Source organism: Lonchura striata, chromosome 3, assembly GCF_050655825.1.
Source record: "Lonchura striata isolate lonStrDom1 chromosome 3, ASM5065582v1, whole genome shotgun sequence".
NCBI lineage: Eukaryota > Metazoa > Chordata > Aves > Passeriformes > Estrildidae > Lonchura > Lonchura striata.
This window is the reverse complement of record NC_140705.1, coordinates 99,438,238-99,461,858: the sequence shown is the minus strand read 5'-3', so window position 1 is coordinate 99,461,858 and position 23,621 is coordinate 99,438,238. Positions and strand designations below refer to the sequence as shown.

Here is a 23,621-nt window from a genome sequence, read left to right as displayed (position 1 = left end):
CAGCCCCGGCACCCCGAGCGGCGCCGTGCGAGGCGCAGCGGGTCCCGCCGGGGCGGCCAGGCCCCGCCCCCTCGGGCGGGACGCCTGCCCCCGCGCGCCCTGATTGGCTGGCGGTGATGTAATCGCGCGCACATACGGGTACTCCCCACGGCCCCCCGTGGGGCACGGGGGAGGTCGCGCGCCTCTCGCCCGCCCCGCGACCAATCGCCGTGCGGAGCGGCTCGGGGCGCGGGCCGCACCGCGCTCGGCTGCCCCGCCGGCCGCGCTTGATTGGCAGGGGCAGCGGCCAATCAGGATAAGGCACCCGCGGGTCGGTTCGCGCCCCCTTGGCGAAGCGGCGGCCGGGGCGAGAGAGGCCGCGGGAGTGGCGGCGCCGGGAGCCAATGGCCTGAAGGCAAACCGTGCCGCCGGGAGGGAGGGGATGGGGCGGCGGGACGGAGGCTGGGAGGGGCGAGGGCGCTCGCTGACAGCCGCTTCCGTCAGTCCTGCCGAGGCTGCGAGGCCGGAAAAAAAAAGTGCGGAGAAAGACGGAGTCCGTGCGCTGTCGTCTTGACTGATGAGAGCTGCAGCCAATAGTTACCAAAGCAGACGAGGGAGACCCAATCAGAGGAAAGCTTTTCGGCGGGGCCTGCGCGTGAGCGGCGAGCGCATCTGCCAATGACAGTGAGGAAGGGCTGTGCCGACGGGGCCGGCGGCCAATGGGCGGCGGGCCGGGGCGGGCGGGCTGAGCCCGGCCCCGCCCGCCTCTCCGAGCGCGGTGACGCGGGCGGGGGGGACGGCGGCTCCAACATGTCCGCGCTGCTGGCGGCGCTCCGAGTGCGCGACCGGGCGGCGGCGGCGGCCGGCGGCGGCCTGCGCGGGGCGGCGCGCACCTGAGTCCGAGCCAGCACCGCCCGCACCCGCGCCGGGCTCCGCAGCGCCGCCGGGTGCCGGGGGACGCGGGGCACGCAGGTAGAGCGGCCGGGGTAAAGCGGGGGAAGGGGCTGAGCGGGCGGGCCGGGGCTGCGGCGCCGGGGGGGCGCGGCGAACGCGGCGTGCGGCGGGTGCGCCCCCGGGGAGCGAGCGGGCGCAGCGAGGCCCGGCCGCCGCCTCCCTGCCGCCGCGGGAGAAGGGAGGGCCGGGGCCGCGCTGACACGGCCCAGGCCACGCACGGCCCTGTGGCGGGCGAGCCGGCGGCTCGGCCTCGCCTGGGTGGCACCGGAGTGTCCGGCGTGTGCCGGCGGCCGGCGGGCTCGCGCACGTGCATGGGCCGGGCCCTGGGGAGCGCCGGGCCGGGCCCGCGCTACCGGCGGGCTGGGTGGGGGGAGCGGCGGCACGGCCCCGGTGTCGGGGAGAAGGTCCGCAAGGCCTGGGTGCTTCTGACGGGCTGGGGATGAAAGCACGGGCAGATGGGCAGTGCCTGGCAGCTTTAGGCGGAAGGAGTTGAAGGCAGTTCTTAGTCGTAGTTTGGAGCTTGCTGGCTCTGCGAACCCAGTGGATATACTTTTATTATAATCTACAATAATACTTCTCTCGGAAGGATGGCGTAATTTTGATGAATTCACTTGGAGGCAGCTAGAAAAATCTGTACCTCTCTCGTTTTGTGTGCTGCGGTATGTTGAGGGATGTGTTTTTACTGTGGGGATGCAGGTGGTGGGTGAAACCACACGTGTTTGGGAGTAGTGGTACAGGAAGGCCTGTGAATATAGGAGTAATAGGTAAACGGGCTTCTGTGTGTTTTGAGAAATAAGGTGGTAAGTTGGCAGGCGTCTAAAGGCTATGGAGGAGGGAGGCTTTGGGTGGTAGGGAAGCCTGTATACAAGTTACAGGCACAGTGGTAACAGGTTGCTACAAGGTTCTGAACTTGTTTTGTTTCGTGGCCAGTGTGGTTAGACTTAATGTGCGAGACCTTAGTGTGTAATATGAGCTGGTATGTGGACAGCAAGTCATGCGTGTTCCTACTGCTGTGCTTTGGTTTGTTTGCTGCTCACACTGGGAGCTGAGAGAGATGCCCGGCTGTCACCGGCTCGATGAGCTCTCTGTCTGGTGTGTGGACATGGGCTAGAGTAGCGAGCAACGTGGTCTGTGTCCTGGAAACTTGAGAGGAGCTGTGAGTTGATGTTTCACGTGTAATGAAGTGGAAAGGCTGGATATTTGTTGTTTAGTTTGTGGAATACAAATGGGAAAACATGTAGCAAATGCTAGCTGTTGGGATCATGATAGTGCTTTTTGGAGAAAAGTCTGTGTGTGTGCTGGGGAGCTGTAGAACTGTAGTTACATGTTTCTGACAGGTATCAGGCACTCTAAATTTCTATTAGATCATCAACACTGTCTTCTTGTAGGTAAATTTTCAAGGATGACTGTGGACTATAGGAAAGTGAGGGGGCTTGGGTGGGTATTTGGGAATGGTTGAAAATGGAGGGAAGAATGAACTTGTACCCAGGGTGAAGATTATGTTAGGATATGTATACATGTGTGTATCAGGGGAATGGTATTTGTGCAAAAGGGAAGCTGGAGTTTTCGTACTGCTGAGTTGGTTAATCTGTGTATAAGAGAGGAGGCAGGCGTTTTTGGCTGAGGCTATGAAAAGTTGAAATGGTGTGGGGGAGGGATGATGAACCGGCTCCAGGGTCCTGTACAGGTTGGTGGCTGTGGGGATTCTTTGCTGCTCATTGTATGGAGAGAAATATTTTATAGTTATGATACCTGGTGAAAATGAAAAAAAGTGAATAAAGATGATGAGGCAGTTTAGTACTGTTAGGAATATTACTGGATTAAAGGAGGTTACAGGACAGTCAAGGGGTTTCTGGTAAAGTAAGTGCTTTTTTTGTTTGTTTATTTTATTCTGTTTGTTTCACTGGATAAATTGACCATTAACTTTAAAGGTTAACTTTTGCTGAAACTAGCACTCATCATGGTGTTGACAGGTCAGTGGCTAACTAAAAGCACTTAATGTGGTGTAGACAAGTTCTTGTGTGTGTGCGCTTGGGCTCCAGTACATCCATTATGTGTATGCATTTTCTATACCTTAACACTTAACTGAGTTTGCATATCCAGAGTATATGAAGTTTTCTATACTGGACTTGTGTTTGAGAGAGTACATCAACACTGGAGGGTCAGAGGTTTGTGAAGAGACAATCCATTTAGAATGGAATGCTGCTTGGATCAATTGGAAATGAGCATTAAATATGTGTGTATTCCATGTTCTGAAGTCTGGGATGGTATGTTCTGTTTATTTGTGTAGGCCCTTATCTGTTGTTCTGCAGATATTTAGAGGAGGCTGTTAGATAGGGCGGTGATTTAATTAAGGCACAAAACATCAGGATGAGGGACATGTAATTAATGTAGTATGGAGAGGGCTGCATAGGGAATGCTGAGAACCCATTTTTCTTTTGTAGTGGTATCCATGAGGTGACCAGTTAGTGATGTAAGGAACAAGAGAAAGAAATGAGTAGTCTTGTAGCTATCCTGGACAATCCAGTTCTTTTCTTGTCTGGGGTACATTGCTCTTTTAAGCTTTTCCAATGATAATCACTAATATGTGCTTCTGATTTAGTAAACTTGTCTCAAGAAATAAAAATCTATTACAATTGAAATTCAAGCCTGCAAAATGTGTGTGTTGAACAATTGTTTCACATGCTCACTGTCAAAAACTACTGCTCTCAGGGGTCCAATGGAGAGCAGAGAGTATTTCTTATATGAATCTGTTGCTTCCATATGACAAAAGGGAAAGGCACTAAAATCTGCTCCTAGTAGTGGATGTAAAAATCTGTGTTTATGAAGTATTTGTGTTACTCTTTGAAGCAGGCCTTATTTAGACTGCAGCAAGGGATGGGATGTGCATGGAACAGTGGTCAGTGAGTATTGAATGTCCTCCTTAAATGGAGCAGACTGCAGCACACCTTGCTGAATGCTGCTGCCACAGTGTTTAGCAGGGCAGGGGTGGGCTTGGTTTGTCAGTGTGGTTTCTGTTGCTTGATTTGGTCTTGGGTTGTTTTTTTGTTTTTTTTTGTTTGTTTTTTTTTTTTAAAAAACACTGAAAATGAAAATGGATCATTTGGTAGTGCCTTGCATCATCAGTCCAGTAGGAATGCTTAAATCTGCCATATAGGTTTACTGCTGTAGCTTAGGAAGTGGGAAATGGCTGTTCTTTTCCAGTCAGCACTGGAACATAATTAGCTAACCATTGGCTTTTACAAGCATGGTTTCTTCCAAATGAATGGGAAAGCCTTGGTGAAAGAATCAAAGCTCCAGACTCCATGTTTCGACTGTGGAGAGTGATTACTGTAACAGGCCATACATATTTTTGTGCCCATAGTAGTTTTGGTTTTTTTTCCCCTAGGACTGGTTCTTTCTGCTCACTACCTTAATAAAATATGCTCTATTTTGTTTGGGGTTTGTTTTTTTAGTTCTTGTCACTTGTCCACTGATCTCTCTGAATTCAATGCTGCACTTCCCTGCAAAAGAAGCATTCTTCAGATCTTGGGCCTTTTAGCAACTGAAGTGATTCAATATGAGTATTGTTCTTCTCACTAAATTGGAGGAGAGCAGTGGTAATTTCTTTGGAAAACAGTTGAAATCAAAACTTTTGCTGTCTTGGTTCCTTTCTTACGTATTACTTTTTAAATTCTGTGCTTCAGTTTATGCTTGATGGTCTTCATGATTTGGCTTATAGCTGTACAGGGTGTGAATTGTAACTTCTTATTTCTCACTGTCTGTTAGCAATGTGAATGCAGCATAAATGTTTTATGCATCTTAGAGTAGTCAGGTTTAGCCCCAACCTCCAGCATCTCAGGTATATGTAAAATGTTCAGGGAATTTAATGTCAAAATCTAGACCAGTAATTGCAGCTTCTTAATAAAAAAAGCCACCCAGATAGAATGACTTCTGACTAGAGAAGCTGAAGAAGGAGAAATTGAAAGATGATCCCTTATGTAAGAACAAGGATGCGGAGTTTCCAGAAAGATTATCAGTACTGCTTTTACTTAACAGAAAACTTTGCAAACTTCTTAGCTGTTTGGATTATGTTTTTCAGCCTTAGACAGATGTCTAGTGTGGGAAACTTTATTCAAACTGCTTATAATTTGCTCAAGCCTTGTGCAAATTTATATTTGTATCATATGATAAAGTCAGATAAATATTTGGAAGAATTTATTAGTGTCGCTTCAGAAGAAAACTGGTCTGAAAATCTTTGTGAAGCTGGTAAGAAATTAATGAGCTGGGTAGCTCATCTCTAGTTTCTAGAGATGAGCAGTTCAGCTCATCTCAGTTTCTTGAGACATTATTGGTATGTTGAAATATAAGGGTTGCCAGTGAGTGTAGGTTAAATTAGTATTCTGGCTCTTGGAAAACCCTGTTTTGGGAAGGAAAGTACAAAGATGTTTTAATGTAGAGGATGATGACAGAAGGGAAAATTCAGTGTCTCAGCAGACAGCAGCCTTTCTTACTATTTTGAAGGAAATTACTCAGGCCCAGGTATTTTTGTTCTGCTGTGAAAATGTTACCCACAATTCTTTTTTTCCCTGTGCACCATTAGTTTCTCATTAACGTTACCTCAGTGTGTTATTTTATGATGTCACTATGTTACTGTCTCCTGGCATAGATTTTCTTCATCTTTGATGGAAATAACTATTAATTGAGTTTTCTTTCAAACAAATAGTACAACTAGGTGCTTAAGTCTGTTTTCACAAGAGTTAACATGAAACAGATCAGAAAAACACCGCTTAAGGATGTTTCAGACTGGGCTGCTGGAGAATATTAAATGGCTTTTTAGTGAGTATGGTAATGATATGTCAAGAACCACAGACTTCCAGTTAAATCACAAAGGAAAGTGTCATTAGTTCTTTCAGTTTTCATGGGATTAGTGTGTTAACAGAAAATGTCATCTTCAGTAATCCTACTTTTGTGTCTGCACCCCAGTATAGGAACTTGACCTTTACTGAATGTAGAGCAAACATGGCTCTGCTTTGTTAGCATATGAATTAATTGTTTTTATCAAGGAGGTAATGAAGTTAGATGACAAGGATTTATCAAGCAGAGGAGGTAGCATGTTCTTGTAAGTTTGTCATGCAGTACTGCTTTGGTCTGTTCTCACCAGCTTGTTGGTCCTGCTAAAGGCAGGTATATGTTTGAAACTCATTATCTTCTATTTAAAATGTTATCGAAAAAGAAAAATTGGTAACAGGAGAGAACACCTCAGTGATGGAAATATTTGTTAAGAACTGATGTTTTGATTCAAGTGGAACAGTGAATATTATGTTGGTCAGCTTATTCCAAAAGAAAAATAAAACGGTTAAACAGTTCTGGGTGACTGTTGGTTAAGCTGATGTGCAAGTCATAAAAAGCATTATTGAGTACATGCTGCTTTCCTATCACTACCTCCAATGGAACCATTGATTGAGCTGTCTTTCCAATGTTATTTGAGAAGTTTTGTAAAAGAGTAATTGTAGGTGATGCGTGAAGTATGTAGATCTTTGGTGGGCTGTCTTTTTCGTTATTCAGAAAACTTTTCTAGAGTATCCCACTAGCTTTTGAAACTCCTAACCTGTAAAGGGGTGGAAACAAAAGTGGATGAGTGGTAGTACACTGCTAGTATCATTACTCCAGAAAAAGGAGCAGCCTGTGCAGGCCTCCTTTCTAGGGTTTTTAAGGTGCATGTTGACAGCTTAAGTCTGTGGGTTTACTTCCTGCTGCTTGAGGTTCTCATAAATGAATGGACAGTACCTGCCACATTGATAAATATTTACATTAGCAAGCGATATGCTGCAGTTGAAGGAGGTTGTAGAGCGAAGATCTAAGTTAGGTAGACTCTGTCCCCAGTGTGTGTACTTCGTGGGATTTATTTTAGACTAATTGTAGTCTGGTTCTGTGGACTGTGTATGTTCCAAGCTTTCCCAGAGTTTGATGTAGGTCAGTCTTGGAGATGTTCAGGTCATTTGTGCAGAAACTTCTATGAGATGTGAACTAAAATACAGGAAGTGGGTGACAGATTTACTTCAAAAGCATGTTCCTAATTCAAACGGACGTGCCAGTACAGCTGTGCCCACTAAAAGGCACGTTAGAGCACTGCAGAGGGTGCTGAGCTATGCAGGGGGACTGGCTTCTACCCTCTACTGGCTCCTTAAGTGTTGCCAGGCCTGCAGAAATTGTCCTACTGCTCTCTAAGGATTGCTTGTTTATTGTGACTGGTAACTAAATATCTGTTCCCAAATTTTTGTCCCTAGTTTTGAAATTTTGTGTGAAAATGACTGGTGTTAAAACTACAACAAATTCTGGAGAGTAGTTCTTTCATGGTTTTGCTTCAGTTAATCAAGAATGAAGCTATCTGTGTGAGCAGCAAGTTATGAAACCTGACTTCCTGTGGCTTTGTGTCTTGTGGTTGGGTATAGGGTACTGTGAGTTCTGTAAGTATTCTCATTTGTTTGGTGCACTGTCTGTCCTGTATGGGATGATGGTTTTGGTAACACAGCTGAGCTTCTGCTGCACTTGTCCTCAAGGGGCACTAGTTTGGATGTCTCTTTTTGATGTGACTGTTTACTTCCACAAAACTCACAGGACCTGATTATTTCTGAAATATTTACCCTTGTGTAAACTTTTCAGTTGTGTTTCAGTGAAACTGTGGGGACACAGACAACACACACTGTAGCTTGGCTTGCTGGGGTTTTATTTTATTTTCCACTAATGTTATTTCTTGTTTTACTGTTTGTGTGTGTACTTTGTTGTCTGTTTTTTAAAAAATAATTATCACTGTTTGAAGTTTCTTCCAAAAGAATTAAAAGTATATTCCCCTCAACATTTCAGGGAACATATCTAGAAATAGGAAATTGTGTTCTTCATGGCAGCTTTTTAAGGGATGCTGAAGGTCTTTTCTTTAGAAGTTAGATGAAATTCTGAAGAGTATTCAACATGCTTGTTAAACCACATCCAAATAAACATTGACAGGTGTAAAGTTGCCTTTGTATATTGCAGCTGTATATATAATACCTCATATAGTAGTTTTGGACCATGATTCTAGGAGAGAAGTGAATGAGGGTTTTCACATTGCATAAGTCTCTGGAGTAGAGCTATACTGGATTTAGATGCGGATTAGCAGTTGGAGGGGGCAGGGACTTGTGTTTGTGATTGCCCTTGTGACCTTGAAAAACTGCTGAAATTGTCATGTGCTTTGAAACTTTTCATATGAGAAGTACTGTACTGAAATGATGTCGGACTGTGGGCTGTTTTGAGAGTTCTGTCTTCAGTGTATAAAGCTGAATAAATTGTTCCTTCTGCTTCTGTTGAAGTGGGTCTATACTCAAAGCACTGCCTTCAGAGAGCTGCAAAGGTATCAAAGGTGAATATAGTGCAGATGTTACTCAGGGTTTTTTATGTGTCCTTTCTTCTCCTGCTCTCTTTTCCTAGTATAGTAGTAAAATATGTCTGTACTACTTGTTCTGTTCCCAATAGGAAAATCTTATCCTGGTCAAAAGGTACCCTGCATACCAGCTTGTGCATAAGATTTCTCTTTTAGTTGCAGACACTGGTTTCTGGTGTCTGATGTGAAGCTTGGTTCTCTGGAACATTTGATAAAAAGTGCTTATATCTGGCTTTTTAGTAAAAGGGTACTTTTTTTTTTTTTTGAGTGTTTGTGTTCAAAGGAAACACAAAGTTCTTTTATTTCAGCTGTTGTAGAACTTGAATTCAGACCTAGCAGGGGTAGTCCATTGACTCCCCCAGGTAGTGTTCAGTCTCTCAACTTGGAAAGTAAAGCAGCTCCATCTAGCTCAAGAGAGCCCCAGTGCACAGTACAGGCTGTTAAGGCTCACAAATGCCTCAGTTTGGGTGTTGTCAGTAAGAACTGAAGTGACGCCTCTAAGGAGGTTATTAACAATGTCTAATTACAGGTGGGATTTACACTATTGCTATTCAGTAATTGAGGGACGACTGCCTATACGTGTATCAAATGGACTCCTCAGATAGGATGTTTATCCATTTGCAAGCTTGTCATGTTTTCTGTGCCTTTATCACTTTTCCAGGAGACATATTACAGCAAGAGCTTTTTTGTTTCACTTTTCCTTTTCTCTGAGATAATGTCTTTCCTGTTCTTTTCTTTGCTGATTGCTTACACTGGTAGATGAATTTATTGGACTCATCCAAAATCTAGGTTGTGTCTCATTATGTTACTCTAAGGAGTAGTTATCTAAACAAGTAGTGAGTTGTGCAAAAGACTTCAAATAATAGATGTTTTATACATAAACAAGATGAAAATAATGTTGCGAAAACAATAGCTAGAGCTGGGAGGAAGAGGGGAGTGTGAAACTTGTTCTGTAAATCCTCTGTAAGTGCACTGCAATTCAAACTGCTGTTCAAAAGATAACCTCCAGTTCATAAGCATCCAGTTGTTTCAAAAAATGCATTAATAATAGGAGTTGTTTGCTTTGTGTGAGCTTTTCCAACCTTTCCTGTTTTAGATTCTATGTGGCTCTTGCAGTGTGGAGAAACTGGAAGAAGTTCAATGTGTCTATCTTTTACAAGCAATTTGTGGGATCAGGGAAAAGACAAGAATACCACTTTTGTGGATGATTACATTGAAAAGAGATGTTCAGTGTTTGCTAGAGTCGAATAGCTGTGCAGTCTCCTCTGAAGTCAGGCCTTAAGAGCTCATCTGTTTTCCATAAGTGGTAGAAGTGATAGTTTAACATTTTCCTGTGCTTTAAAATTGAAACAATAATTAGGCTTGTGATGTGGAAGGAAAGGATAGTTAGGACTGCTGTAGTGCCAATGGTGTTTCATATCTTACTTTTATATCATAGTAGACAATAAATTTATTTTACTTTTTTTTGGCCTTTGGTTTGTCTTATGCTGAACTATGTACTATTATGTCTTAGAGTATTTGAGTGTGGAAGTAGTGGAAGTTAAGAGCTGTTGAAGGTTGATGGCTATTTGTAACATTAAATCAAATTGGATGACATCTCAATTTCTTAACTAGAACATACCAAACACAAGGATTTCTAGGCCAGAGAACTTCTCTAAAATATTTAATGAACTTAAGTATAGTAGCTGTTGTTAAACAAAACAGCTTATTTTGTGATTTTAACTATTGTTACAGTATTATTTTAATTTAAAGAAAAAAGGAATGCTATCAACGTAGCAAATCTGAATTTTGGAGGGACTGGGATAAGGTTACAAACTATTGAAATAGTTTCTCGTGATTTTTATCATGAAGTGAAGCATGAAGTTCTGTACTTCTGGAGTCAGAGAGGAAGAAATACAATTCCAGTATAGTTCAGGATTCTTGAAATTAGCTTGTGTGCTGCTGTTGCCAATGGCAGGAAACAGAATTTAACATGGTTAGAAAAATATGGAAGGTGCTCTGCAATTGTACTTTTTTCATTCATGTTTGGAAAAAAAAATTCCTTGAAAAATACCATATATTCACAGATGTATTTAACAACCACAATATTTTCAGCCTGAAATTTGTTGTCTTTCTGAATAGGTAGAGAGGGAATGTAGTGCTCAGTTACTGCTGTAAGTCATCTTTTTTCAAGGTTTGTCGAGACTTGAAACCTGATTATGTTGTCAAGTTTCACAAAGAACAGGAAGCTAATATGGAAAACTTGTTAGTAGGTCTCTCTCCCCATTGTCCCTTCCTCCAAAGGTCTTGTTTGTTGAAGCACTGATTAAAACAAGCCCTTGCATACAAAGTACAATGTGACAGCTTAGATCTGTCATGGGTTTTCAGATTTGTGCTTAAAGCCTTTTTCTAAAGTCAAGTCATGGTCCTAGAACACTGTATTGGAAACACCTTTTCTGCTATTTATCTTCTTTTTAGTAGTCGGTATCTTAAACTACTCCTAATACAATAAGTGGTGAACCAGATCTACCTGTGAGCAGCCTTTTTTCTGCGCCAGTCATTTGTTCAAGTTGGTTTTTTTCCAGTTAATGTTTATCCCCTCCTTTCCCTGAGTCAAAGTCTGATGGTGTTACTGTAAGGGAGAAACTGAAATAAGTGAGGAGAGGACATGAAAAGTAGTGGTTTTAGTATGGAAGAAAACTGCAGTGCTTTCTGAAGAACTTACTGCATAAATTCACTGATAACTTCAGCTAATCCAGAGAATAGTTGGGTAGGCAGAACACAGAATTCACTGAGTATTCCTTTTTGCTCTCATCATGGGGATCTGTTTTTTGTTCATTTGTCTGTACCTCATTTTAAAGATTTTTATCAGCACATACACTGCACTGCCTTTTATTACCAAGTTTTGCTGCCTGCCACTACCTCTGCTTGCCTTTCAGCAATATCCTGACTGTTTTTGATACTGGCATGAGTAAAACCCAACATGTAAAAATTGACCCCTGACATTGCAGGATAAAATGGAGATTTGCTATTAATCTTCTTTCTTGGTCCTTATTTTTGTTTGTGTTTGGTTTCTTTGGGCTCATTTTCTCCTATTGAATCCAGTCTTGAAAAGGACTGGGGGTAATGAGAGAAGATTTAGTCTATGGTGCTTTTCCCTGAACTGTGTGAGTTACTGGGTTTATTTGCCCTGAATTATTTAAGAAGTTCTTCAGATAGTGGAAAACTTAGTGCTTTATGGATTTAAGGTGTCATGGAATTGGTAGACCTGCGTCACTGTTGCTGGAAGCAAAGATTCTTTTAAGATCTTTGGATGACTGAGAAGATGTACTTTGAACTGCTTTGTTCAGGGAAGGAAAGTAAGAGTGAGCTGATAGGACCCCAGGTTAATTTTTACATTAAGAGGGGAAAAAAAGCAATAAAGCTTATTAGGTCCTACAGCCAAAAGGTAGCATCTTCAAAATTCTATAGACAGGAGAGTTCATTCTTCTGCGTTGGTTTCTAGTCATTAAATTTTATGCTACCTTGGTGAGAGTGCTGGGCACTAGATACATCAACTTCTTTGTCAGCAAGGCACTACTGGTACATTTTTGTAGCTGTTCAAAAACAGGTATAGCACCTTCTTGGAAGCCGAGTCACTTAGTCTACATAATACAGTTTTGGTTTTGTCTCTCATTATGGGAGGTTCGTACCCTCTACCCAAACAGATTTTTGCTGCATGCTATCCAGTTCATGAGTATCGGGTATTCCTCCTTTTAAAGGTGAAAGGTCCTTAGAATAGTTTGTTTTTTTCATCACTTTTCAGCATTTGTACAGTACAGAAAATAGTTTTTGCTAGGCCTTTGTGCACACTCAGGCATTTGCTTCTGGAACCCATTCATAATCCTGACTTTCATTAAGGAAGAAGTTATTTTATAGTTACCTAAGTATGTTAGTGCTGTTGTATTTCTGCAGTTCTCTGCTTCTGAACATATCCAGGATCCTCTTCCTTCTCATGTTGATACTTGGCTATGTCTCATCTCGTTGTAAGAATTGGGTATTGTGCATATGTTGGGTACATATTGCTGAGATGAATTTTCTTCTAGTTTATCTTCTTGAATCAGCTTGTTGCATGAGGATGTGAGAGCAACTACTGGTGCCAAAGCTGTGTTTGAAACTACCCGTGCCAGGAGGTGGGCTTACAGCAGTTCTCAGTTCAGCATAGCCTCACTTTCTGTAAGACTGCACACTGAGGTGTTTCAAACGAGGTTCTTGTGTAGTTGCTAACCTTGGTTCTTGACACTAGTGGTTTTGATACCTGGTGACCTATCTTGTGAGTGGAAGTTCTGTATTTACTTGGAATGTTAATGCTGATGAAGACCATAGAGAAGTCACATAGCTATGACAGTGTTAGCAGTGTCACCAGTCATGTTGCGGTCCTAAAGTAAAAGAGCATGGAATTAAATGTTGACATTGAAACATCTATTATAACTAAATTAAAAAGGTTCATCCACTCTTTTGGATTTTCCCCAAATGCATAGCCTGCAACAGATGTTTATATGACTCCCTTCATAGTAGTCATTCCGGTTTAATTAAATACCAGCACTTGCTGACAAGAATATCTGTAGGTATATGAGAAAGCAACAGAAACCAAAACTTTGCATAGCAAAGGTCATGGTAAGGAGTTTGTCAGAAGGTTTCTGAGCAAGTCAAGCTGTTTTTCTGTGCTTTTTGTCACATTTGCAGATTTCCATAGGGGTAGGAGGACTGCCTCAGCTCATCCGCTGTGGTGTTTGTCATTGCTTAATGTGCAGTTAGAGTATCTTACCCACTGCGTGTTTCAAGCCTAGGTTTTGATGAACTGCAGAGGGACTGAACTATTTTGGGTGAAACATGAGTAATGTCATCACTAGTAAAGAATAGAGTTTGCAGTTGTTTGTCAGGCAGTGGCTGATTCTGTGTCCTGGAGTTTCTGTATGCGTTCAGTTTTGGAGGTCTCTTGTAATAAGGTTGGGAAGAAATTCAAGCTGTCTGAAAAGATGGAAACAATCTGTATTCTAGAAATTCTTTACAGTGTTCATTATGAAACATGTTTGAGTTTTCTTGGTCATTTGCTGTTCTTTTTCACTTCTTTCTCCTCTTTCTCAGGCATCCATTTCTGTAATAAATTTTAGATAGTGTTACAAAGACCAAGTTTTCCCTTTTATAACCTCTGCTGTTTACTGCCTTATAGCCAGATACTTTGAAAACTAGCCAGAAACTGAATTGTTTGATATCTGTGTTTGATATGTCGAGACCTGTTTTTGTTTTATTTTAAATGCACAGAGTTCTTGTATTTAGGCTTTGGAAAATTTGAATTCTGCAAACTGTTGAAGCATAGAGATGGTTCCTGTTCACTGTTTCAGGCATCCTTTCTATGTTATATAATAAAGAAAGCTTTCTGTTTCACTTAATAAAAATGTTCAATACTGCTTTATTTGGACAGCACTATCAATAAGTAGTTTATATAAATCTGTAGAAAAACATTTTTGAAAAAGGTGACTATTTTCAGTCTGCCTGACTATACTGGGGGTCAGTTATGCTTGTCTGACCTGACTGCCTCCTGTCAAATTACTAGGTCTTCAGCTGAGGATAGAACTTTGGAGATTTTTTTTTTTTTTTTTTTTTTTTTGACCTTAGCAAGATGTTTTGGTGTCCAGCAGCATACTCCTGTTTACAGTCTGTATGGGAGATGAGTGACTGACTAGACAAATGAAAGTTGGTTGAGGAATCATTTTCAAGGGTGGCTGGTCAATGGTCCATACTCTGAGCAGCAGTTACAGCTAGAGCTCCTCAAGGGTCTAAGTCACTCTTGTTGACTGTTTTTGGTATTCAGCAGTAGTGGGCTTGGAATAAGCAAGGTATGTTCATTGAATAAACATTTAATCTAAGAAAGGAAAAATACTCTTTTTTAGTGTCAAAAATGAAGTTTTAAAACATAGTTATCAATATGTCTTGTCTCTCACTTGCCTTTAGTATTCTGAACCTTGAGGTAAAGCAAAGTGATTTGTAGAGCATTTGAAGTTACTGGGAAGGGCAGGGTAAGCAGGATGCTGGGCAGTGAAACTAAATCTCAGTTTTTCTGAGGCTAGTTTATTTTCACAAGCCTGCATAAAGAGGGAATGAACTGTCATCTTGGATGCTACATGTGACAATCTCCAGAACAGACAGTGCTTGAGGCAGAGTTTTCCTACAGAAACAGTATTCTAGTCGGTGAAGGTGTGGTGGGTTTAATTGTGATAGCCTTTCTCATGGGGTTGGGGAAAATGCAACTTTGTTTGTTTCTTTAACTGAGAGAGCTTAGGTGTGTTTCTGCTTGTGTTTTTAAAGAAATCTGTAGTGGCCAGTAACAAACTTCTTTGGCAGGCATTTTGTGCTTTAAGATAAGTCAGAATCTCAGCTTTTAGTCTTCCGTTGCATCCAGGTGTGGATGTGTTACTGTAAGCAATTGCATTAGTATGCCAGACTTCTCCATTCTCTCTGCACTTAAACATGCTATGTGTGGCTATGTTCCTTAACTAAAATAGTCAAGTAGGTTGCTACTTGTAGCTAATGTTTATTGCACCTTTGTCTTTTGAGTATTGGCGTGTCTAATTATAAAATTGATAATCAGTTGCTTGATTTGGAATGTCGTACTAAATTGGCAGTGTTTTAGTAACTTTTTTGTTTACTTTGTGGTCCCGTGCTGAGCTTGTTATTGTAATTCTCTGTGAAAGCAGAGAGTGAACACACTTTCGAGTAACATTTCAGTCACTTTCAAAATATCAGGAAATAAGGCAGGTTTGCTGCATTTTGTTAATAAAGCCATAGCTTCAAGCACCAGCACAGTTGTCGCCTTTCTGCAAGTTAGAGCACAATCAAGTAGTAGGAGCCATTAGCACTGTTCAGCAGTGATGCCACTGCCTTCAGCTTACATGCACAGTTTAATAAAATGTTAATAATGTTTGTTGTTTCATTCCCACACCACGCCCAGGGAAGAGTGTAGCATATATATAAACATTGATATATCTATATATATATATGGGGCTGTGAAGCTGATTAGAGGGCTGGAGCACGTCTCCTGTGTGGTAAAGCTGATAAGAGTTGAGGTTGTTCAGGCTGAGGAAGAGAAGGCTCTGTTGAGACCTTAGAGCAACCTTCCAGTACCTAAAGGGTGCCTACGAGAAAACTGGAATGGGACTTTTGACAAAGGTATGCTTTAATGGGACAAAGGATAACAACTTTAAACTGCAAGAGGATAGGTTTAGATTGAATATTAGGAAAAAATTCTTACTGTGAGGGTAGTGAGGCACTGGAAGCAGTTGCCCAGAGAAATTGCACATGTCCTGTTCCTTTCAGTGTCCAAGGCCAGGTTGGATGGAGCTTTGAGCAACCTGGTCCAGTAAAGTGTCCCTGCTTGTGGCAGGTGGGTTGGAACACAGTGATCTTTGAGGTCATTTCCAACCCAAACCACTCTTTGAAGATTTGAGAAACACATAGCTATTGCTTTAGAGATCAGGTATTTGCATAGAAGAGAGTATACAAGGCCATGGTCTCAAGTCATAGAAGTGATGTTGGAGGCACTTAGAAGGATGTGGGAGATCTTTTGGGGACTAATGTGTAAGTAGCACTTTATATAGGCAGCCGGTTGCCTAATGCCAGCTCTTCAGTTTCAGAAGCCTGGAAACCTACTGAAATTGGCACTTGTTGTGCTGTGTTCAGCATCTCTTTGAAAACTCAGATCAGCAGTCTTCTATTCACATACCTATTTCTGATTTTTTGTGGCTAGGGGTCTGCTTTTTATGTAGTAGGTTTTACTGAACTATTTGTGTAATCCCCAAGCTAATTGTCTGCTTTCCTTTTAAACTGCTAAATTCATCTGGTTCTTTCAGTTGTCATTCTGCAAGTGCCAGAATATTTAAGAGTATTCCTTTGCGTGCCATGATTATTTTATGGATTCCTAGTTTGATCCAGATAGTTTGTTACACTAATATAGAATACATACAGGTTAAACGTTATGGTAGTAAACTGGTAAGGCTGATATGTGAGCTTTAGAGTATAGAAATAATTTTAAAATATCTTGACAACTTGTCGTATAAATGGGATGCCAGAATATGGTGTTTGCCCCCTTGATACAATTAATGTGTTTTTTTAAGTGTGTCTTTGTGCTAAGATGTTTCCATCACTATGCATATCTTGCAGCCAGCAGTGTACAGGAGCAGTAATAAACTTTGGTGGAGCTGGAGATGGTATCTTAATCTGTGTTATCCAAATCTGCCTGCAGCTGATGTCTGAAATGATGAGTAGCATAAAAGTGAATGTTGAATTATTAACATGCTAACTTTCCTAGAATAATTTTGGCTGTCATGTCTGTCATGGCATTGACTGCCTGTCATGCCCTTAAGCACCTTCTCTAAGAATTGATTTCTTGAAAATTGGCATGATCTGCTTGTATGTAAATTTTAATAGTCTTACTTACACAATTCCCCTTTGAATTTTTGCAGGATTAGTTCAACAAGTATTGTCATACTCATATAGTGGCAAAATTAAAACAGCTTTTACTAAATAGAGATATCTTAAACTTCAGCATTGAACTATATATTGCAAATTGAGAATTTAAACTATTGATTAAAAGTGAGTTCAAGTGACTTATTGTGGAACTGAAGTTGCAGAATGAATCGGACAAAACATTGAGTTCTTAAGCTTACAAGTTGCCAAGTAGCTGCTTCTTGCCAAGTATTCTTGTGTAGATGATAAGTGAAACAGTTCAGATAGACTCAGTGCAGACACCTGAAAAAGATTCCATGTGTCCAGGCAACGATACTGGAGCCTGCTGTCAGAAAAAACAGGTAATGGAAGTTTGCTTCACTCTGCAGTCCCTAGAGATAGTAATTCTTTTAACTAGACTTCTTCTTAAAAAGTTTGTCTAGCCTGATGGAGAAGTAGAGCATCCTGTATAAGGAGAGTAGTGTGTTTTCTGAAATAGTCTAGACAAGTCATCTGTGTCCTGAAATAAGACTTTCCATGCCATGTTATGGATTGAATATCATTTGACTACAGGTATATCGATTCTATTACAGTATGGGAGTACATAATTATGTATTCTGTAGGATCAGCTGCTTCTCTTCCACATTGGTTATAACTGCCTTAAAAAAGCTTTGAGATATGCCTTATCTGAAATTAATCAAATCAGGCTGATTTAGGAAGGTAATAAATCTATTTATCAATAAGGAAATTACTTTCTAAACAAATGGGCCCTCTTAGAAAATTTTAATTGTCTTTACATTTCTACGTGCTGATTCTGTTAATAGTAATACAGTGTTGTTACAGAAGTAACTTTGCTGGTAATTACAAGAAGAATTTTAATCTGGAAGAGACAAAGGGGGAAAGAATGTTCTAAAACTGTAACTGAGATATAGTAATAACTATGTGTGTTAACAATTCCTATTTGGAGCCTTCAGTTCCTGTATTACTTAGATTACTTCTTTTGAAAGATTGTGTGTGTAGGCTGTGAGTTGACATAACAGATGCCTGAATTCTCTCTTTCCAAGCTGTATGCTTTGCAGTAAATATTAAATGCATATAGCATCATAACTCTTAATATTTGGCAGCTCGTACTACTGGTTTTCTTATGTTACCAATTTAAACTTGCTGGTGATTTTATTGTGGTGTTGAATGACCTTTTTTCTGCATTTAATTTAACTCCTGATGTATATAAATTTAGCAAGTGGTAACATGACTAAAAAAAGCTACAAATAGATCCAATGTCTAAGTAGTGTGGCAGAGAATTTATGCCTTCTGTAACTGCACATCAGTGGTGGCCAAGTTTTTTGGTTTTGTTTTTTTTTTTTTAATCTGCTGTGATGGCTCAGTTTTAGTGTATTTATACTTGAAGACTTACCATTAGAAGTTGAAGAGTAGCCTTATTCGAGAGAGTGGAAGTCATTGGTATTATATATAAAGAAATAAAACCCCATTCTTATTATCCCTTTTAAATTTGATGCATCTTGATTTGTCATTGTCAAACATACCAGCATTAGCGAATTCTTGCTGTATTTTTTGTATCTGGTCCTAACTTAAATACTGTTATTTTGATACTTTTTGCTTTTCATCCTACTTTGTAGAGTTTAAATTCTTTCTAAAGTTTGGATATACCTGTGGTCACACTTAGGGTTGTGTTACATATGTCAGATAGGAAAAATGTGATTAGTATTGTAATGGCTTCATTCCCCTAATAGACAAAATATGATGCTGTTGTGCCTTTGAGAATCCTTTATGGGATATTAGTCCTAAATACAGGATCTGTGCAGAAAGACATGTATAAACCAGTTTTAAGCTTTTTTTTTTAGTGTCAGAAACAGTAGAAATTTAAGATACGGTATTGAGGATAAAAAACTCTTGATTGGCTTCAGTGATTGTAGCAAGACTTGATTCAAAAACTGACCTGTTCTAAATGCATTGTTAGCCAGTAGGAGGTAGGATAAAGTTCTCTACCCAGATAAATATTAATTTTTGAAGACTCTTGCTTAAGAATCACTGAATACTGGTCACAGAGGAATTAGTCGGGGTAGCCGTCTGTAGATAATCTGTTACTTTTTCTTCTGACCATTTCATATGAGACACTCAGAAGGATATTAATCTTTTGAAAACTATCAGACTTGGACTGTAACCCACAGCTGAAGCATCTTAAAACTTTGTAGCTCAGTCACCTTTGCTGTCATAGTAATGAAATTATATTATTATGTCAATTTTCTTAACTCTGTATCCTACAGTGCAATGAGGTTTGTAATAATGGACTTGATTATCCAAAAGTATGTAGCTGCTACCAAATTAACTGATCTGAACTATGTTGCTTTCTCTGATCTTGCTGACAGTTGATGCTGTAGGAGTTTATGGTTTTATGCTTAAGATGCTTTCTTTGAACTGCTTAACTAGAAAGGGCTAAGCTTTTTGAATTGCTTAATCAACAGAGGGGTTTTATTTTCAAGATTTCTCCTGAGTTTGAATAATACTATAGTTTACTAATACTTTTCTAGGCAAAGGAATGACAGACTCTGGATGCTCATTAATAGTGCTATAGTAGGTAGAATGGATGAGACTGTCAAGTGAGGTGTGGTTTAGGGACATACTGTTTCGTCCCAGAGGACTTCAGAAAAAATGTGCCTTGTAATATTATTAGGTGACAGGTGTGGTGGATTCTTTCTCAGAACATCTGACCAGTGCTCAGGCTGGTTTTGTGGACATTTACAGAATCTAATCTACCAGTAGTGGTTGTATTTTTTTAAAAAAACATCAGGTTGAAGGCCAGATGTTAACAAAGACAACAAATGGACAGATATTTTCAAACTGACACATTATGGTGCTGCTACCCAGGTCTTCTATCTAGTTATGTGATAACTAAATTTACCTCATGGAAAAGCAGTGTAAGAATATGCTCAAATGATAGTCACTGCAATGATAGTCAAAATGAGCTTAGGTTGCCCATGCATATCACTTCAGTGTGTCTGAGCTGGAATTTTGAGTCCCCATCAGGGAGATGAATGATTGTAGACTCTGCCCTTTGCATCAAGGAAAACCACAAACCCATACAGAATACAAACTCATCTTTCTCAATCTGTGAGTCCTGGACTGTTGTGAAAGGTGTAATATGTATCTAGAACTTGCAGTACAGCTATTATGTAAAGTAAGATAAAAGCTAGTTAGAAACTTTTGCAAGCTTTTCTCTAGAAAGTCCTAGCAGCCCAAATTTCTTCAGAGTAAAAGTCCTCTGCTTACAGTGCTTTGTTGTTTCAGTTGAGGGGTTTTTTTTAAGAAGATGTACATATACATGGAATATATTTTTACTGTTGAAAGTACTTCCTTCTGCTTAGTTCAACTAATGATCAAATAACTGAAAATGAAAGAGTTTTGTACTTGGATATTTTTATTGAAGCATGTTAGATGGCTGTGCTCTTGAGCCTCTTCTCTTCCTAAAGCTGGCTGTTTGCAGAGCTGCCCAGCAGAACTGACGGAGAGATGATTCTGCATTTCTCTGCTTGACTTGTGCTGAGCATGACTCTGATCTATTACAGAAGAACAGAGAAGTAGGTGCTTGCCAGGGATCTCCCAGTAGGCAAATGCAGATTGCATATGCACATTCTGAACTCCAGTAAGGCTGGCTTTTGGTCTTCCTTCATCTTCTGCTTGTATAATTCAACAAAGTTTGATTTCCTTACCAGCCAGATGAGCAGGCTCTGCTTGAGGCATTCATTCGTACCAGTGTAGCTGTCTGTATGTCTGCTCAGTTACAGAGTGTGGAACAGGAACGGGCTGCTGAGAGCAAATATCACTTAAGCTACCATTGCTGCCAAGATATCCACACAGCCATAACGTGAATTTACTGATCTAAAGCTTACCTGAAGGTGAGTCGCACAGAATTTAGGAATTACAAAAATGCATATAGGTACTAAAGACAGGTCTGCAGGAAGAAAATTCAGAATATCTTTAAGATGTGTCAAAAAGCAGCTTTCTGATGCTATAACTTATGTCCATCATTTGTGAGGTGCTGTTTAAAAGTATGGACCTAATTAGAATGCTAAGCCCATGGTATTATCAAGCTTTTAGGTAAGTGGGAAATACTGGTCTAACAGTGTATTCCTGTTGGAAATTCATAATTTAATAGTTTAAATTACTAATTGGCAAACTTTAACTTGCTTAACTCAACTTTGACTGGAACCCCAAGCAAATTTATTTCAAGGCATTTAGCTTTTCAGGAAGTTCTAGGTTTTACTTCTGAAACACAGTGGAAGGATACTTTTGCAGATTTTTCAAAACTGTAATATTATATCAAGTGCTTCAAAAAGGATGAAGCACCTAAATTCCTTCACAGAGTTCTTAATTTTGAACTTTAGTCTCCTCCTTTAATTCCTCCTTAACTCCTTACTTTAACTGGTTAATATGAATGTTTTAGTGCAGCTTCCATGTTTGAAAGGGGGAAAAAGAATTCACCAAAAACTCCCACATCTGCAAATCACAAATCTAGACTTTGTTCAGACTTGGTTGATTCACAATAGAATCACAAATCAAGACTTCAGTCTTGGTTCTATATAGAATGAAGAATCACTTAGCAAATGTAGAGAGAATCTTTTATTACAATGAATGAACGACTTTCTCTGTAGCATGGAAGCTGTGCATTGTATCAAGTAAGCAAGCGGAAAATAACTCCTTGTTTCGTTTTGGCTTTGTTATATAGGTACAATAAGGAAGAGCTACTGCATGAATTTGCAGCACTGGTGTATTCCCCAGTGCTCTCACTTTCCCCAAAAAGTCAAGTATCCCAATGAATGCCTTTTTCAAGAAAGGGATGTTACCTTAGGTGTACTGTACATTGGAAACATGCCCTTGGTAGGTTGCAGTTTACTAGCTAAGCTGTGGAATCCATTGGTGCTCCTTTCTTTCTCCCTCCTCCTGTCTCTTACTTCTGCAACATCTTCCACACAGTTTACAGTTCTGGGGGACAATATTGGCAGTGGTGGTATTGTGCTGTCATAGGGCGCATCAGGGCACATCAGATTATAGCTCTTGATGCTCAGTCAGGGATTTGTTTGTTTTCTTATTTCAAAGCAGCGGTGATTTGGCTGTCAATGAAAGGTCAGAGTCCAGGTCTAGCTGGTTGGGAGGCAGAGTAAACACTGTTTTTCTGGTACTTCTCTGGCCAGAGTTTGGAAACTTGCAAAGGACTGGATGTTGTGGTAGCTTTGTTTGTTTCAAACTCTAGGATTCAGCTTGAGGAACATTAGTGCTTTGTGACCAGCATTATTAAGTATGTGTTTAATCAGTGGAAAAGCTAGCATTTGGTGCCTACACTCTGTAAAATAACATGATAGGGTTCTTCAAATTTCTCTGGACTCTCATTTATTTTCTTAATGATCTTATTTTCAAATAGTGAGTTTAGTTCTTTAGCAGTGAATTACTTATGATGGCTTTGTTTGGTTTTACCTTCTGAAGAAAATACTGTAAACATGGTCAAATTCAAAATGCTTTATTAGCCCAGGAATATTTAAGTTTTTATCAGTTAAAAACTATCCTACTGTATGGTGCTGATGTCTTAGTAGCAAAATAGTTTACTGAACTTAGTCCTACTAAAATATTACATATTTAAATAGTGCAAAGCCTTCAGTAGCCCAAATAAAATGCTTAATATATCTTTGTAATTTTGTTAAGCCTTTAACAGGAAGCATTCAGCTTTATGCTTGTGATGTAATTTATGATAATCTGGACAAGACATTTAGATTTGTGCATTGTGAGCATTTTTGGTACTCAAGTTGTTAGGAGCGGAATATAATTGTCTGTTATCCCAAAGCTGTATCATGAATCTAAATGTCTTTTCATACTGACAGGAAACAACCCATGCAGCTTATTTGGAGAGGTAAGAGTCACTACTGTGAAAATTAAGTAGAAGTAGTGTCCTTTCATTTTGCCATATTCAATGGTAGAGGCTATATCTTCAGGTGCTTTTGTGTTTTGGGACACTGAATACTGTATTCCTCACTTCTGAGAAGTGAGATAGTGTACATAGAATTTGTATAAATGCAATCATATTCTGATATAAAATGCTCTTAGCCCAAAATACCCATTTTGGAATCTGCCCTACTGTAAGCAACCTTCTGGCTTAAAATGATCCTGGTCTAAGGAATGCTCTCACATCTTCTATAGAGTAGAATCTGGGGAGCTCAGAGGCTCTTGTTTCTGAAAAGCAGAGCATTCATCTTCCAGGGCTACTTTTGTGAGTTTGCCACTTTTAAAGGCCACTAGCCACAGAAGCACTGAGGCTCCTGAGCACTTGGTGCAAGTGCCTTGCAATGCTCCTGGCTGGGGGGAGTGTTCTGAAGGTGGGAGACAGTGCATGGAGGGAGCCATGTCCTGGCCACGTGTTTTGTGTCTGTGGCCTAAAACCTTGTGTGTTGAAGAAAAGCTGTTTTAAACAACTTTGTGAATTTGCACCAAGTGTGTTTTATTTTACTCCCTGAAGTTCCTTGATGTGGAACTTTTTTACTGAAGCTTTTTTACGTTCTGAGGAGGGCTTTTGCCTTGTAGTTTAATACAATGATTTAGGATACTTTTTCAGAGTTCATTAATGATTTAGTGCATGCTGCTTAAGGTGTAGTTACACAATACTTGGAACAAATATGAATTGGCAGCAACTCCCAGTTTTGCATTTCTATTGCTGGCACTTGTCTGATCTGACATTTCCTAAGCTGGTTTGGAGACCTCAGGTGACAGGAAATAATTTTTCTGGATTAGTTTGGTTCTTTGAACATTCCATCCTATTGTG

At 40.4% G+C, this 23,621-nt stretch overlaps 1 protein-coding gene across 12 annotated transcripts in view; it reads left to right on the top strand.

Moving 5' to 3' along the window:
* Positions 1–218: 218 nt before the first annotated feature.
* Positions 219–23,621, top strand: part of PPM1B (protein phosphatase, Mg2+/Mn2+ dependent 1B) — a 60,088-nt gene continuing 36,685 nt past the window's right edge. For 2 of the 12 annotated variants that reach the window (XM_021526452.4, XM_085575942.1), the window contains exon 1: positions 795–951. The gene's annotated coding sequence lies outside the window, so the exon portion shown is untranslated. Of the gene's footprint in view, positions 395–414; positions 664–794; positions 952–13,926; positions 20,710–20,755; positions 21,692–23,621 lie in introns of those variants that run through there. The other 10 variants (XM_085575953.1, XM_085575945.1, XM_085575947.1 and 7 more) reach the window with 10 other exon arrangements.